Genomic DNA, 12,099 nt, shown 5'->3' with positions numbered 1-12,099 from the left:
GATCATCACTCAAGGATTTATACACCAAGAGGACCAACCTTGTTGTGGTTTGGAGGTTTGTGTGCCTCAGTGACCTGGAGAGCTCTATTGGCTCTTGGTAGTGTAACTCATGCCAAGCGGTCAAAGGGTAGAGGTCAGACTAGGAATGGTCCACCACTCCTGCAAGTTTAAGGGTTCAGCTCAGGGCTAACAACCCTGACTGGTAAAACAAAACTGTTATGGAAGCAGCAATGAAGAATCCTTCTACATCTGAGTGGCCAAGGACAGAAAGGGAGGGAGGGACCTTCACTGCTGCCTGAAACACCAGCAACAGCAAGATTTGTACATGGGAAATAGGTTTAATTGACGGGTCACTGGCACCAGTACAGGGAAGGAACTGTTCTATCAGGACACAAATAAAAGAAAGCAGAGAAAACCCAGGTGGTTACAAGTCTGGAGCAACACACACAGGATGCTGGAGGAACTCAGCAGGTTAGGCAACATCTGTGGAAAATAAGCAGTTGACATTTCGGGTTGGGACCCTTCTTCAGGTCAAAACTTCAATCACATAATAGAACTTTATATAAAAATTTTAAAAAAACAATTAAATTCAATTAGAAATTAGGTTTCTAAATCTAACTACAAAGATCTGAACAAACTTAATGGGTCTGGCAGCATTTGTCAGAGTAAAGGAACTGATGACATTCAGTGTTTCAATGCAAAACATTTGACAATTCTGCCCTCTTAATAGGTGCTGCTTGACCCACTGTGTTACAGCAGATTGTTTCTCCAGATTCCTATGTGTGCAGTCTCTCATGCCTGTGATGATGAGTCATGACTATAATCACTTGGAAAAAGTATGGTGCTATATGAGCAACAGTTAACACTTAAAACTATAAAAACGTGGTTTGCAACAGGAAACACTGTCCAGCATGACTAATGAGAAAAGTTAAAGGTGCTACAGGTTGAGTACCCCTTATCCAAAAATCTAAACTCCAAAGCTTTTTAAATCATTGACACATTGACATGACGTCACAAATGGAAAATTCTCGATGATGCTGGGAAGGTTCTCAAGCAGGTTTCTGCATGCCACAGACAATTCTGAGAAGTGACCTCACATAAGATAATGAAAAATGGAAAATCACAGCATAAAGAGAGAAATGTAGATCTTGATTGTGTATTATGCCACTTAATAGTATGCCGATCATGAAACAAACAAGGATCTATCATGACAAACTGTGAATTAAAGGTACTGTGAATATTCAGCAGGTTGGTTTCAAAATTTTAAGAAAAGGCATGGCATTGCATTTTTAAAGTGTCCAGTGATCATGAAGCAGTAGAGAAATTCATTGATGAGTTTGCCAAGATAGTCGCTGATTAAAGTCCAGCACAAGAACAAGTCTACAATGCTGATTGTTACATGCAGTACTGAACATAATGTAGAGCTGAGGTGCCTAAATCTTTTGCACAGTACTATAGTAATTTTACGTATTGCACTATACTACTGCCACAATAAAAAAACAAATTTCACAACATATGTTGATTATGATCAACCTGATTCTGATAATCATCTCTACTGTGGACTGAGAGTGGGAAGAGGGCATGGAGAGGTAAGGGAACAGGAAGCTCTGGAGAGACATTCTGTAATGATCAATAAACCAACTGTTTGGAATCAAATGACCTTGCCTGGTGTCTGCACCTGCACCTGCACCAAACCCCCACCACTGGCACTTTTTCTCTTTCACCTGTCCCACACCCCTCCCACTGTGCTCTACCCTCACCATTCCCAATATCCTTTGTTCCCGCCAGATTCACAAACTCGCTCTCCACTCTACGTTGACAAATACAGTACTGTGCAAAAGTCTTAGGCACACACACACATATATATATGTCTAAGACTTTTGGACAGTACTGTAAATCCTGAAAAAGGTAAAATACAAATATAGTGTACTGTAACCTTTTAATTAAAACATGTCATTGTAGTTGGAGACTGAAAGCCTGCCTTTGTTGTTTTTCAACAGCTGATTGAGGTATTCTCTCGATGCTGCTGAGCCTCTTTTGTTACCCTACACACATATTTTCATCATTAATGGTCTGTAATAATTTTTACTGTTAAGTACATATGTGTGATGAACAAGTGTAAGAAAAAGACTACTTACTGGTAGCACATAAATTCAGAGTTGGAAATGTTGGCAATCTGAAGCTATCTAATTATATATTTCAAAATCCAAAAAACTCTGAAACACTTCTGTATTAACTTATTGCAATGTTTTACAGTGACAATGATCACCTATTGGGGTTCAATTCCCCCCTCTATCTGTAAGGAGTCTATACGTTCTCCCTGTGAATGCGTAGGGTTCCTCCGGGGTTTCTGGTTTCTTCCCACATTCCAGTGTGTTGTGTATTTAACATTTCAGTAATATTTGAGTAATCTTGTAAATATATTGTTTAATTAAGCATTCTTGTTCATTTCAATAATTCATTATGGGTGTTATGAGTGATGGACAGACCTGATGGAAATGGGGTGAAGAGTTAACCATCCCCCCCCCCCCGAAAACTATGAACTATTGCTGTTGCTATGCTGGTACTGAGAGATAGAGATAAAGCCCGGGCAAGAACATCTGCTACAGATAAGAGGGAGAGAGAGACTGTTGATTTATTGTATTTTGACTCTTCCTGGATTATTTACCTTTCACTACGAGGACTACTTTGCTCGTTAACATTCCTCAGGAGACAGCAGGAGTGGCCTGATTTGATGGACACAGTCATTCAGAGTTGATGGATAGCTGAGACCCTGTCAATGGGGATAAAAGACAGGTCTGGGGAGACACCCTTCAGACACACCAGTGGACACTGACTGAGTGTTGTGAACCCACAGAAAGGTGGGGGTTTCGGGGACCGAATCAGGAGATCAGTCAGTAAAGCTCACAGTGCTACAGCAGGGCCGGTGGGGACTTGTGTGTGTGTGTCCACTCATGCCAGAGTGACGAGTCCACCATGGAAGAACAGTCTAGCTGAAGAACAGAGGGGTCATAGCTGAATAACCACAATGATATGATGGAATAAGAAAGCAATAGAAGGTTTGCCTGCTGCAGCTGTTACATCTTGGTCGCTCTCTCTCTCTCTCTCTCTCTCTCTCTCTCTCCAATGATTAAAACACAACAACCATAACTACGTCAGCATGCATGAACTGAACTTTATACTCTTCTATGACAATTCATTTACCCCTAGACATCAATAGAGCTCGTTGATTATTGCTTATTATTATTCCTACACTTTTAGGTTTATAACTGCTAACTTGTTTTATATGTATATTTGCATTTTTGATATTGTATTATGTAGTTTACTAATAAACACATATAGTTTTGGTACCACCAGACTCCAACAGATACTTCTGTCTTTGCTGGTCTGACACCCAGTTACGGGGTACGTAACATGGGTTATATGTATAAATATGTGAATTTTATACATGATCATACTAGCACGTGATCGTATGCACCCCGTTTAAAGTGAACACAAAGTTAGACTCACCTTTCAGACTCCTGTGTCTTCCTTTGAATTAGTTTAATGTTTTGAAGTTACAGAACATCACATACAGGTTAGAGTTAGTATGTTAGAATGTGCAATGTTGGCAACGTTAATGGGCTCAATCCTTGGACTGTGGTCGTTGCTACAAATTACTCCTACTGTATCACTCTACACTTTGATGTATATTTGACAAATAAAGCTAATTTTTTACTCAAAGTAAGGTTTTTAGCATTGCCAAAAGAAGATTAGTTAGCCTGAGAACTGGGAATATTTTCAAAACTCGGCAAAGGAACATTAAGAAATCGATAAGGATAAGTAGAATACGGGAGTAATCAAAAATTGAGAAACATACAAACAAGACTATACAGCTTTGATAGATATACAAGTGGGAGACCCTTGCAGACTGAGAATAAGGAAATGAATGTGAAATTACTTTGTGCCCATCTTTAAGGAAAAAGACAGTTAACCTCCTGAAAATAGTGCAGAGCAACAGATTTAGAACGAATGAGAATCTGAAACCTCCAAAAGGGCCACAATCTTGTCAAGGTTTGGAGGCTTGCGTACCTGAATGGCCCACAGAGTTATGTTGGCTGGAGTCAGGACTTTATGCTTTGTCTCCCATGCCAAACAAATAAATGGGTAGAGGCCAGGCTATTTACGAAGGCCTGAGGCTCAGGGCTTAAAACCCTGACTGGTAAAACAAAACTGTTACAGAAACAGCAATGAAGAATCCTACAACTTAGTGCAACGGTATTCCTCATCAGCCTCCATCCGGGATTTGCATGACTAGCAGTAGTGAAAACCTAGCAGAAGCTTCTGGCAGGATGAAGGAAGCCATTAACACAGCCAGAGATGGAGGATCTTCATTGCTGACCTAAACACTAAAGGCAAAATGGGCAAAAGAGAGAGAATTTGAAGAAAAAAGCAATATTTAGAAATAGAGAAACAGAAGTGTCTGAAAGCCAATAAATCCCAACAACCTGATAACTGGCACAGCATGATTTTAGTAAAATGGTCATAGTGGCTGAAATCTCTAAAATTCCCTATTGGATGTTGCAAATGTACACCTCAATATATTCTCGATAAGGAGAGAGAAAACATGGACTTATGGACTAAACAGACTAGTTAGCCTAACAACGAAAGTTGGGAAAATGCTACAATTTACCCTTAAGGAAGTTCTAGCAGGACACTTAGAAGATAATAATAGGATTAGGTAGAGTCAATACAGAATTATGAAGGGGAATAAGATTTGACAAATCAGTTTGAGTTTTAGGAGATTATGAGGCTGAGAAGGGAATTAGTGATTTGTGATAGCAGATGTGATTTCCAGATGGTCTGCATTAAGGTGCCACTCAACAGAATCAGGTTTAATATCACCAGTATATGTCAGGAAATCTGTCATCTTCACCAACAGGTTAGTTAAAAAGAAATGCACAGGGTTAGGATAATATATTGACATAACTAAAGAGTACAAGCAGAAAACAGAGTGAGAATGAGTGGACCGTTCTCAAACTAGGAGGTTGTAACTCTTGAATAATCAGCATAATTAGAGTCCATGGAACTATAGAATAGCTTTTGGGAGAGTAGGTTTGGTTATGAACAATCTGGAGTAGACATGTTTGAAGTGTACTATCTGCAGGAAAGGTCTGTCTCATAAGACATAGGAGCAGAATCAGGCCATTTGGCCCATCAAATCTGGTCCGCCATTCAATCATGACTGACTTATTATCCCTCTCAATTCCATTCTCCAATTCTCTCCCTTATGTCCTTGTATAAATATTATAAATCTATATTTTATATAGATTTACATGAAATGTTAACTCCTCTCATGAAGTGCTGTGACAATGCAGGAACACTTCAAACATTATTTGTATTTTGGATAACACCAGATTTCTAGCATCCTCTTGCAGACAGGTCATTCTTGCTTGTTGCAATACTAGCTTCAGTGATAACTTTGTTGAATTTGACTAGCATTTGAATATCTAGGTTATCTAAAAGTAAGACTTATTAAATTCAAAGGTTTGAAGTAAATTTATTATCAAAGAACATATGTGTACAGTATATGCTACCCTGAGATTCAGTTGAACTGTGCAAATAAAAAATAATAACAATGAATATATAAGTAAATAAATACTGAGAACATAAGTTGTAAAGCCCTTAAGGTGAGTCCACATCTGTTCAGTGATCAGTTAAGTTTTGAGGTGATTACATTCATCCTTTTTGAATTCACAATTTGAATACATTTGAGGGACGGCTGGAGAAATTCTGAATTATTGCCTTAATGTATTTTCTCTTAAAGACTCTTGGTTGTGCACAATAATCATAGTTCAACCTACAGTGTGGTATTAAGAGAGTGCTTCTTTGTTGACTGTGCTGGCTTTTAAATGAGACATTACAGTTAGCCTCTGTATGGCACAACTGGGGGAGGGGGTCTATTCATGGTGTCCTGCCCACCATTTACCTTGCAGTCAAAATTACTGGAAAATGAATCATTTACTGCAGGAGAGCTTGCTGTTGTTCAATTGCCTCCTATGTTCCATGCAACTGCAATATATTGAATTTTGAATTGAATTGACTTGACTTTATTACTTACATTCTTCACAAGGTAAAAATCCTTATGTTACTTCTCCGTCTAAATGTGCAATTTTTAATAATTTGAAATAAATAGTATGTACAATAGGACAGTCAATATAGCATAGAACTACAATTGTATCACCATGAATTAATCAGTCTGATGGCTTGGTGGAAGAAGCTGTCCCGGAGCCTGTTGCTCCCGGTTTTTATGCTGCAGTACCGTTTCCCGGTTATTAGCAGCTGGAACAGTTTGTGGTTGGGGTGACTCAGGTCCCCAAGGATCCTTTGGGTCCTTTTTACATACCTGTCTTTGTAAAGGTCCTGAATAGTGAGAAGTTCACATCTACAGATAGGCTGGGCTAGGGGTCGGCAATCCGCGGCTCTTTCATCTCTGTGGTGCGGCTCCCTGTGGCTTTGGAAAATAAATGATGAGTATTTAATTTAAATGTATTTTATGTTAGTTTGTTAGTTTTTGAAATGTAATTCTAAATTTGAAGATTATGGTGATCTTATACAATCTAAATAAAACGTGTTTTTTGTCGCTATTAATATACGTTACCACTGCCAATGCCTGACACCCGCCAGTGCGCGATTTTTTTAATTTTTCGATCCAAGGTAGACGAACAATGGAGAATTCTAAAAAAAGAAAAGTGACTGAAGAAAACAGAACGTTTAATGATACGTGGGCAGATTCATTTGCTTTCAGTGCTGACAAGACTGGTTTACCGGTATGCTTAATATGCAATGAGAAACTAGCAAACAACAAAAAGTCAAAGTCGCAAGACATTTCCAGCAAACACACAGCCTTTGCTCAAAAATATCCGGATGGAGATGAGAGAAAAGAAGCCGTTTCGGAACTGATGCGGAAGGTTGAGCTGAGCAAAAATCATTTCAAGAAGTGGATGAAGTCTGGAAAATCAACAACATATGCTAGTTTTGTTGCCGCTCAGGAAATAGTCAGGCACGGGAAGCAGTTTACAGATGGTGGAATATATAAAAGAATCTTTCATTAAGATTTCAAAACATCTATTCACGGACTTTAAAAACATGAGTGAAATTGTGCAGAAAATCAGGGATATGCCCCTCTCTGCAAAGACTGTCAAAGACAGAACCATAAAAATGGCAGAAGACATCACAAGACAGCAAATTAAAAACATCAATTCAGCTGTGGCCTACTCGATTGCCTGCGACGAGTCTAAAGACAAAGGTGATATTGAACAAATAGCGCTGTTCTGCCGGTATGTAAACTCTGTCGGGCCACAGGAAGAAATGATTGAGTTGATACCTCTAAAAGGCCAAACACGGGGGGAGGACATCTGTGAGGCTGTCTTGAATTGTTTAAGAGCCAAAGGAATAAAGACCACCCACCTGGTGTCAGTAGCTACTGATGGGGCAACAAGTATGACAGGAGCGTACAAGGGATTTGTGGCTTTACTGCAGAAGTCGCTGGGCAGAAAGCTGCTGACTTTTCACTGCATCTTGCACCAAGAGGCATTGTGCACTCAAACATTTCCTCCAGAATGCACAGAAGTAATGGATGTTGTTATGCAGATTGTCAATAAAATAATAGCAAAAAGTTTAAATCACCGTCAATTCCGTTTGTTACTGGACGAGCTGCAAAGCGCATATTCTGATCTCCTGCTGCACAACAAAGTCCGGTGGCTGTCAAGAGGGGAGGTGCTGAAACGCTTTGTCGCGTGTCTGGAAGAAGTGAAAACTTTCCTGGGCAGCAAAGGGTCACCTTTCCTGAGCTGGAACAGCCAGAGTGGCTGGAAAAGCTACACTTCATGGTAGACATGACAGCGCACCTGAACACGCTGAACACAGCTTTTCAGGGGAAAGGACGCACAGTCCTGCACATGTTGGAGGATGTTTTGGCATTCGCGCGCAAGTTGACAGTTCTTCCCAGAGATTTACAGAAAGGCACATTGTCTCACTTCCCCAATTTGAGAGAGTTCAAACAAACTCACGACATGATAAATTCGGAGTATTTACATTCTGCAATCAGCGCAATGCAAACATCGTTTGGGAAACGCTTCTGTGAGTTCAGAGAGGAAAAAAACATATTATCCTTCCCGGTCACTCCCCTAAGCATTGATCCATCCCTGCTGAATACGACTGCATTGGCAGGTGTGAGTCAACCTGATCTTGAGATGTAACTAGCCGACATAGCCGACAAAGACATATGGGTGTCCAAGTTTAGACGCTTGACAGCAGACCTTGAAGATGTTGCCCGTCAGAAGGCCGTTCTTGCTCAGAATCACAGTTGAAGTGATATTGAAAACCTCCCCAAACCGGACAAACTTGTGTTCGAAACATAGAATGCTATCCCCGACATTTATGTAAACATTAAAAAGTATGCGCTTGGAGTCCTGTCGATCTTTGGATCCACATATGTATGTGAGCAGGTGTTCTCCAACATGAACTTTATTAAAAACAAACATCGCGCACGCCTCACAGATGACAGCTTGAGATCCTGTGTAAAGATGAAGGTGACATCATACAGCCCTGATGTGCAGACGCTGTGCGCTGAGGTCCAGGAACAGAAATCCCATTAACCAAGTATGATAAATATTTTAATTGCCTATTATTTTACGTATATTCAAATGTTTTCATTGTTCAGTGAAATAGTCCTTTTATTTTCAGGTTGACAGCTGGCTGATGTTATTTTTGGTTTGCTGCTGGCGGACAATTTAAGTTCGGCGTTTTTCATAAATACAAGAAGGACTCAAATAGACATTGAGTATTTTACTTAAAAGTAACCTTCAACCCAACGTCTTTTTTTCGGAGTTCAAAATGTTTTTTTTTGCATGCAGAAATGTAATTTCGTTTTCTCTGCAGGAGTTCTTCGATTTCATAAATGCAACACATTATAGTTTGTTTATACATAGAATAAAGGCAAAAAAAACATTGTATGCGGTGTTATTTCATTTTAAATGTCAAACGGGTTTTGTGGCTCCCAGTGTTTTCTTTTCTGTGGGAAATAAGTCCAAATTGCTCTTTCAGTGGTAAAGGTTGCCGACCCCTGGGCTGGGCTGTCAGTACAACTTTCTGCAGTGTCCTGTGATTGAGGGAATTACAGTTCCCATAGCAGGAAGTGATGCAGCCCATCAGGATGCTCTTAATTGTGCTCCTGTAGTAAGATCTTAGGATAGGATTTGGGGACTCATGCCAAGCTTCTTTAACCATCTGAGGTAAAAGAGGCACCGTTGCGCTTTTTTCACCACACAGCTAGTATGTAAAGACCACGTAAGATCCTCAGAGATGCGTCTGCCAAGAAACTTAAAGTTGTTCACTCGGTGGCCACTTTATCAGATATCCACTGTAGCTAATAAAGTGGCCCCTGAGTGTATATTCGAGGTCCTCTACTGCTGTAGCCCATCCACGTCAAGGTTTGATGTGTTGTGCATTCAGAGAGCTTCTTCTGCACACCACTGTTGTAACACATGGTTATTTGAGTTACTGTTGCCTTCCAGTCATCTTGAACCAGTGTGACCACTCTCCTCTGACCTCTCTCATTAACAAGGCATTCACGGCCACTGCCACTCACAGATTTGTTTGCTTACCGTGTTACGAAGGATGAACAGAAGGGTGCTATGTTGCTATGCTGCTAATGAGAGAGAAAGAGAGGTAAGGGAAAACATGCTGGAATTGGGATATCTGCTACAGATAAGAGAGAGATAAATCCCGGGAGAGAGACTTGTTGTTCCACCATATTATGACTCCTGAAAGACTTAGGATTGTTTATCTTATACCATTCTGTTCATTAAAATTCCTCAGTGGACAGCCGGAGTGGGCTGGGTTGATGGACACAGCCATTCAAAACTAATTGACACCTGAGACCCCGTGAGTAGGGATAAAAGTGGGGTCTGGGGAGACACCCCTCAGACACACCAGGAGATACACTAGTGAGCACTGCTTGAGTGTTGGAACCCACGTGAAGGTGTGGGGCATCAGAGACCGAACAAAGGATCGGTCAGTTTAACTCAGTGATATAGCAGGGCCGCTGGGGACTTGTGTGTGTGTCCGCCCTTGCCTGGGTGACGAGTCCACCATAGAAGAACGATCCAGCTGAAGGACAGAGGGGTCATACCTGAATGGCCACAACACATCGACGGATCAAGAACGTAAAGGAAGGTTTGCCTGTCTGTAGCCGTTACCGCTCTCTCTCTGCAACAATTACAACACAACAACCAACATCTACCTCAGCCTGTATGAACTGAACTGAACTTTATATTCACATATGACAATTCCCCTAGACATTGATAGAGCTTGTTTATTATTGATTATTATTATTATACCCACACTTTTAGGTTTAGTATTGCTAACGTGTATTATCTATATATTCGCATTGTTGATATTGATTTGGATATTTTACTAATAAACACTGTTTGAAAATAGTACCACCAGATTCCAACGGATACTTCTTTCTCTGCTGGTTAGACGCCCAGTTACGAGTTACATAACAACAGACAGCAATAAGGAAGAAACCCGAAATAACCCAATTAAAGAAAAAAAAAGAAAAATAAAAGACCAACGATCAATGGACAAGAGAAAGAAAAATAAATCGTACAAACAGCATTCCGAACCAAAATGGAGAGATCAGATCCAAACCCCAGAGCAGGCCCAAAGCCTTGCTTATCAGTTCATCATATTAGTGGGCACAGGGTACAGCAGCTGGGGGCAGTCTTCATAGCCCTAGCGCCATGGAGATGACCTTCACGGAGAACAAGCAAAATCCACTCTTGCCTCAGTTCCCGACACCCTGTCTTTTCAGTCTATCTGGGTTGACGTTTAAACTGACCAACAACGGAACTGCAAAAGGGTCCAGCGTCCAGGAGAGAGGAGTGAAGATCACGGAGAGTGAGCAAAATCGGCTCCGGCCTCCAATCAGGGCCGATGTTTAAATTGACTAAACAGTGAATTGTACCTCACAGTAGAACCCAGCTGCAGCAAAAGGCTCCAGGCCTAGACCACATCGCTCAGTGACTCTCACCAGGCCCAGGTTTCATTGCCCAGCCCAAAGCCACTCTCTAGCTCTTCAAATCAGCTTGGCGCCCAGACAAATCCAACCTCACTCCCAGGCCAGTTGCACAGGCACTGGATCTCCTCTGCCCAGGCCCCGACTTCTTTCAGTGCCCACAGCGATCCAATCTTGCTTCCACGTCGAACGAGCATCAGAACTTTCCTGCCTGGGCCCCAACTTCTGCTTTCAGCACCCAGAAAGATCCAAACTCACTCCTGGGCCAGCTGTAGAGGCATTGGAAATCCACCTGCAAAGATTTTGCAATACACCATCTTGCCTCAACAACAATAAAGTATTTTTAGTGATGATTTTGGTCAGATTTCTTAGCTTTTTGACTTCCAGAAGCTGTTGCACACGTTTGGTAGCGCCATCTTAACCATAAGGTCACTTGGATCATATTTCTTCCCCATTCTGAGATTTGGTCTGAACAACTCCTGAACATATCTGCATGCTTTTAGGCACTGTGACTGGCTAGTTAGATATTTGTATTAATCAGCAGGTGTACCTGATGAGTGCCCACTGCTTTGCATGTCCTTCAATAAGCTGTAAAGAACCCTGAGACAGTCAGAAAGATTCCAAAAGATGTCCATCAATTCAGTTTTTTCTCTTATTCTATCCCAGCGATTTGCACATTTTATGAAATTGTTTAATTATAGAGGAAAAGTTCTGCATTAAAAGTGATAGATTTTTAATAAGTGTTCAGTAGGTGTGTGAAACCTACCAAATGGTTCTGGAAAAATTGGTAGAGGCAGGTACATTAGGCACATTTAGGAGACTCTTAGGTAGGCACATGGATGAAAGAAAAATGTAAAGCTATAGGGGAAGGGAAGGATTAGGTTGATCTTGGAGTAGGTTAAAATGCCAGCACAACATTGTGGGCTGAAGGGCCTGTACTGTCCTAATGTTCTAAGTACAGTAATTTGTGACAGTGCTAGACTGAGGATGTGGCTCCATGCAGTATTACTGTTCGTGCACTAGGTAGCACCATTGTA

The sequence above is a fragment of the Hypanus sabinus genome, chromosome 1 (genome assembly GCF_030144855.1).
Source record: "Hypanus sabinus isolate sHypSab1 chromosome 1, sHypSab1.hap1, whole genome shotgun sequence".
Classification (NCBI taxonomy): domain Eukaryota; kingdom Metazoa; phylum Chordata; class Chondrichthyes; order Myliobatiformes; family Dasyatidae; genus Hypanus; species Hypanus sabinus.
This window is presented reverse-complemented; position numbering follows the sequence as displayed.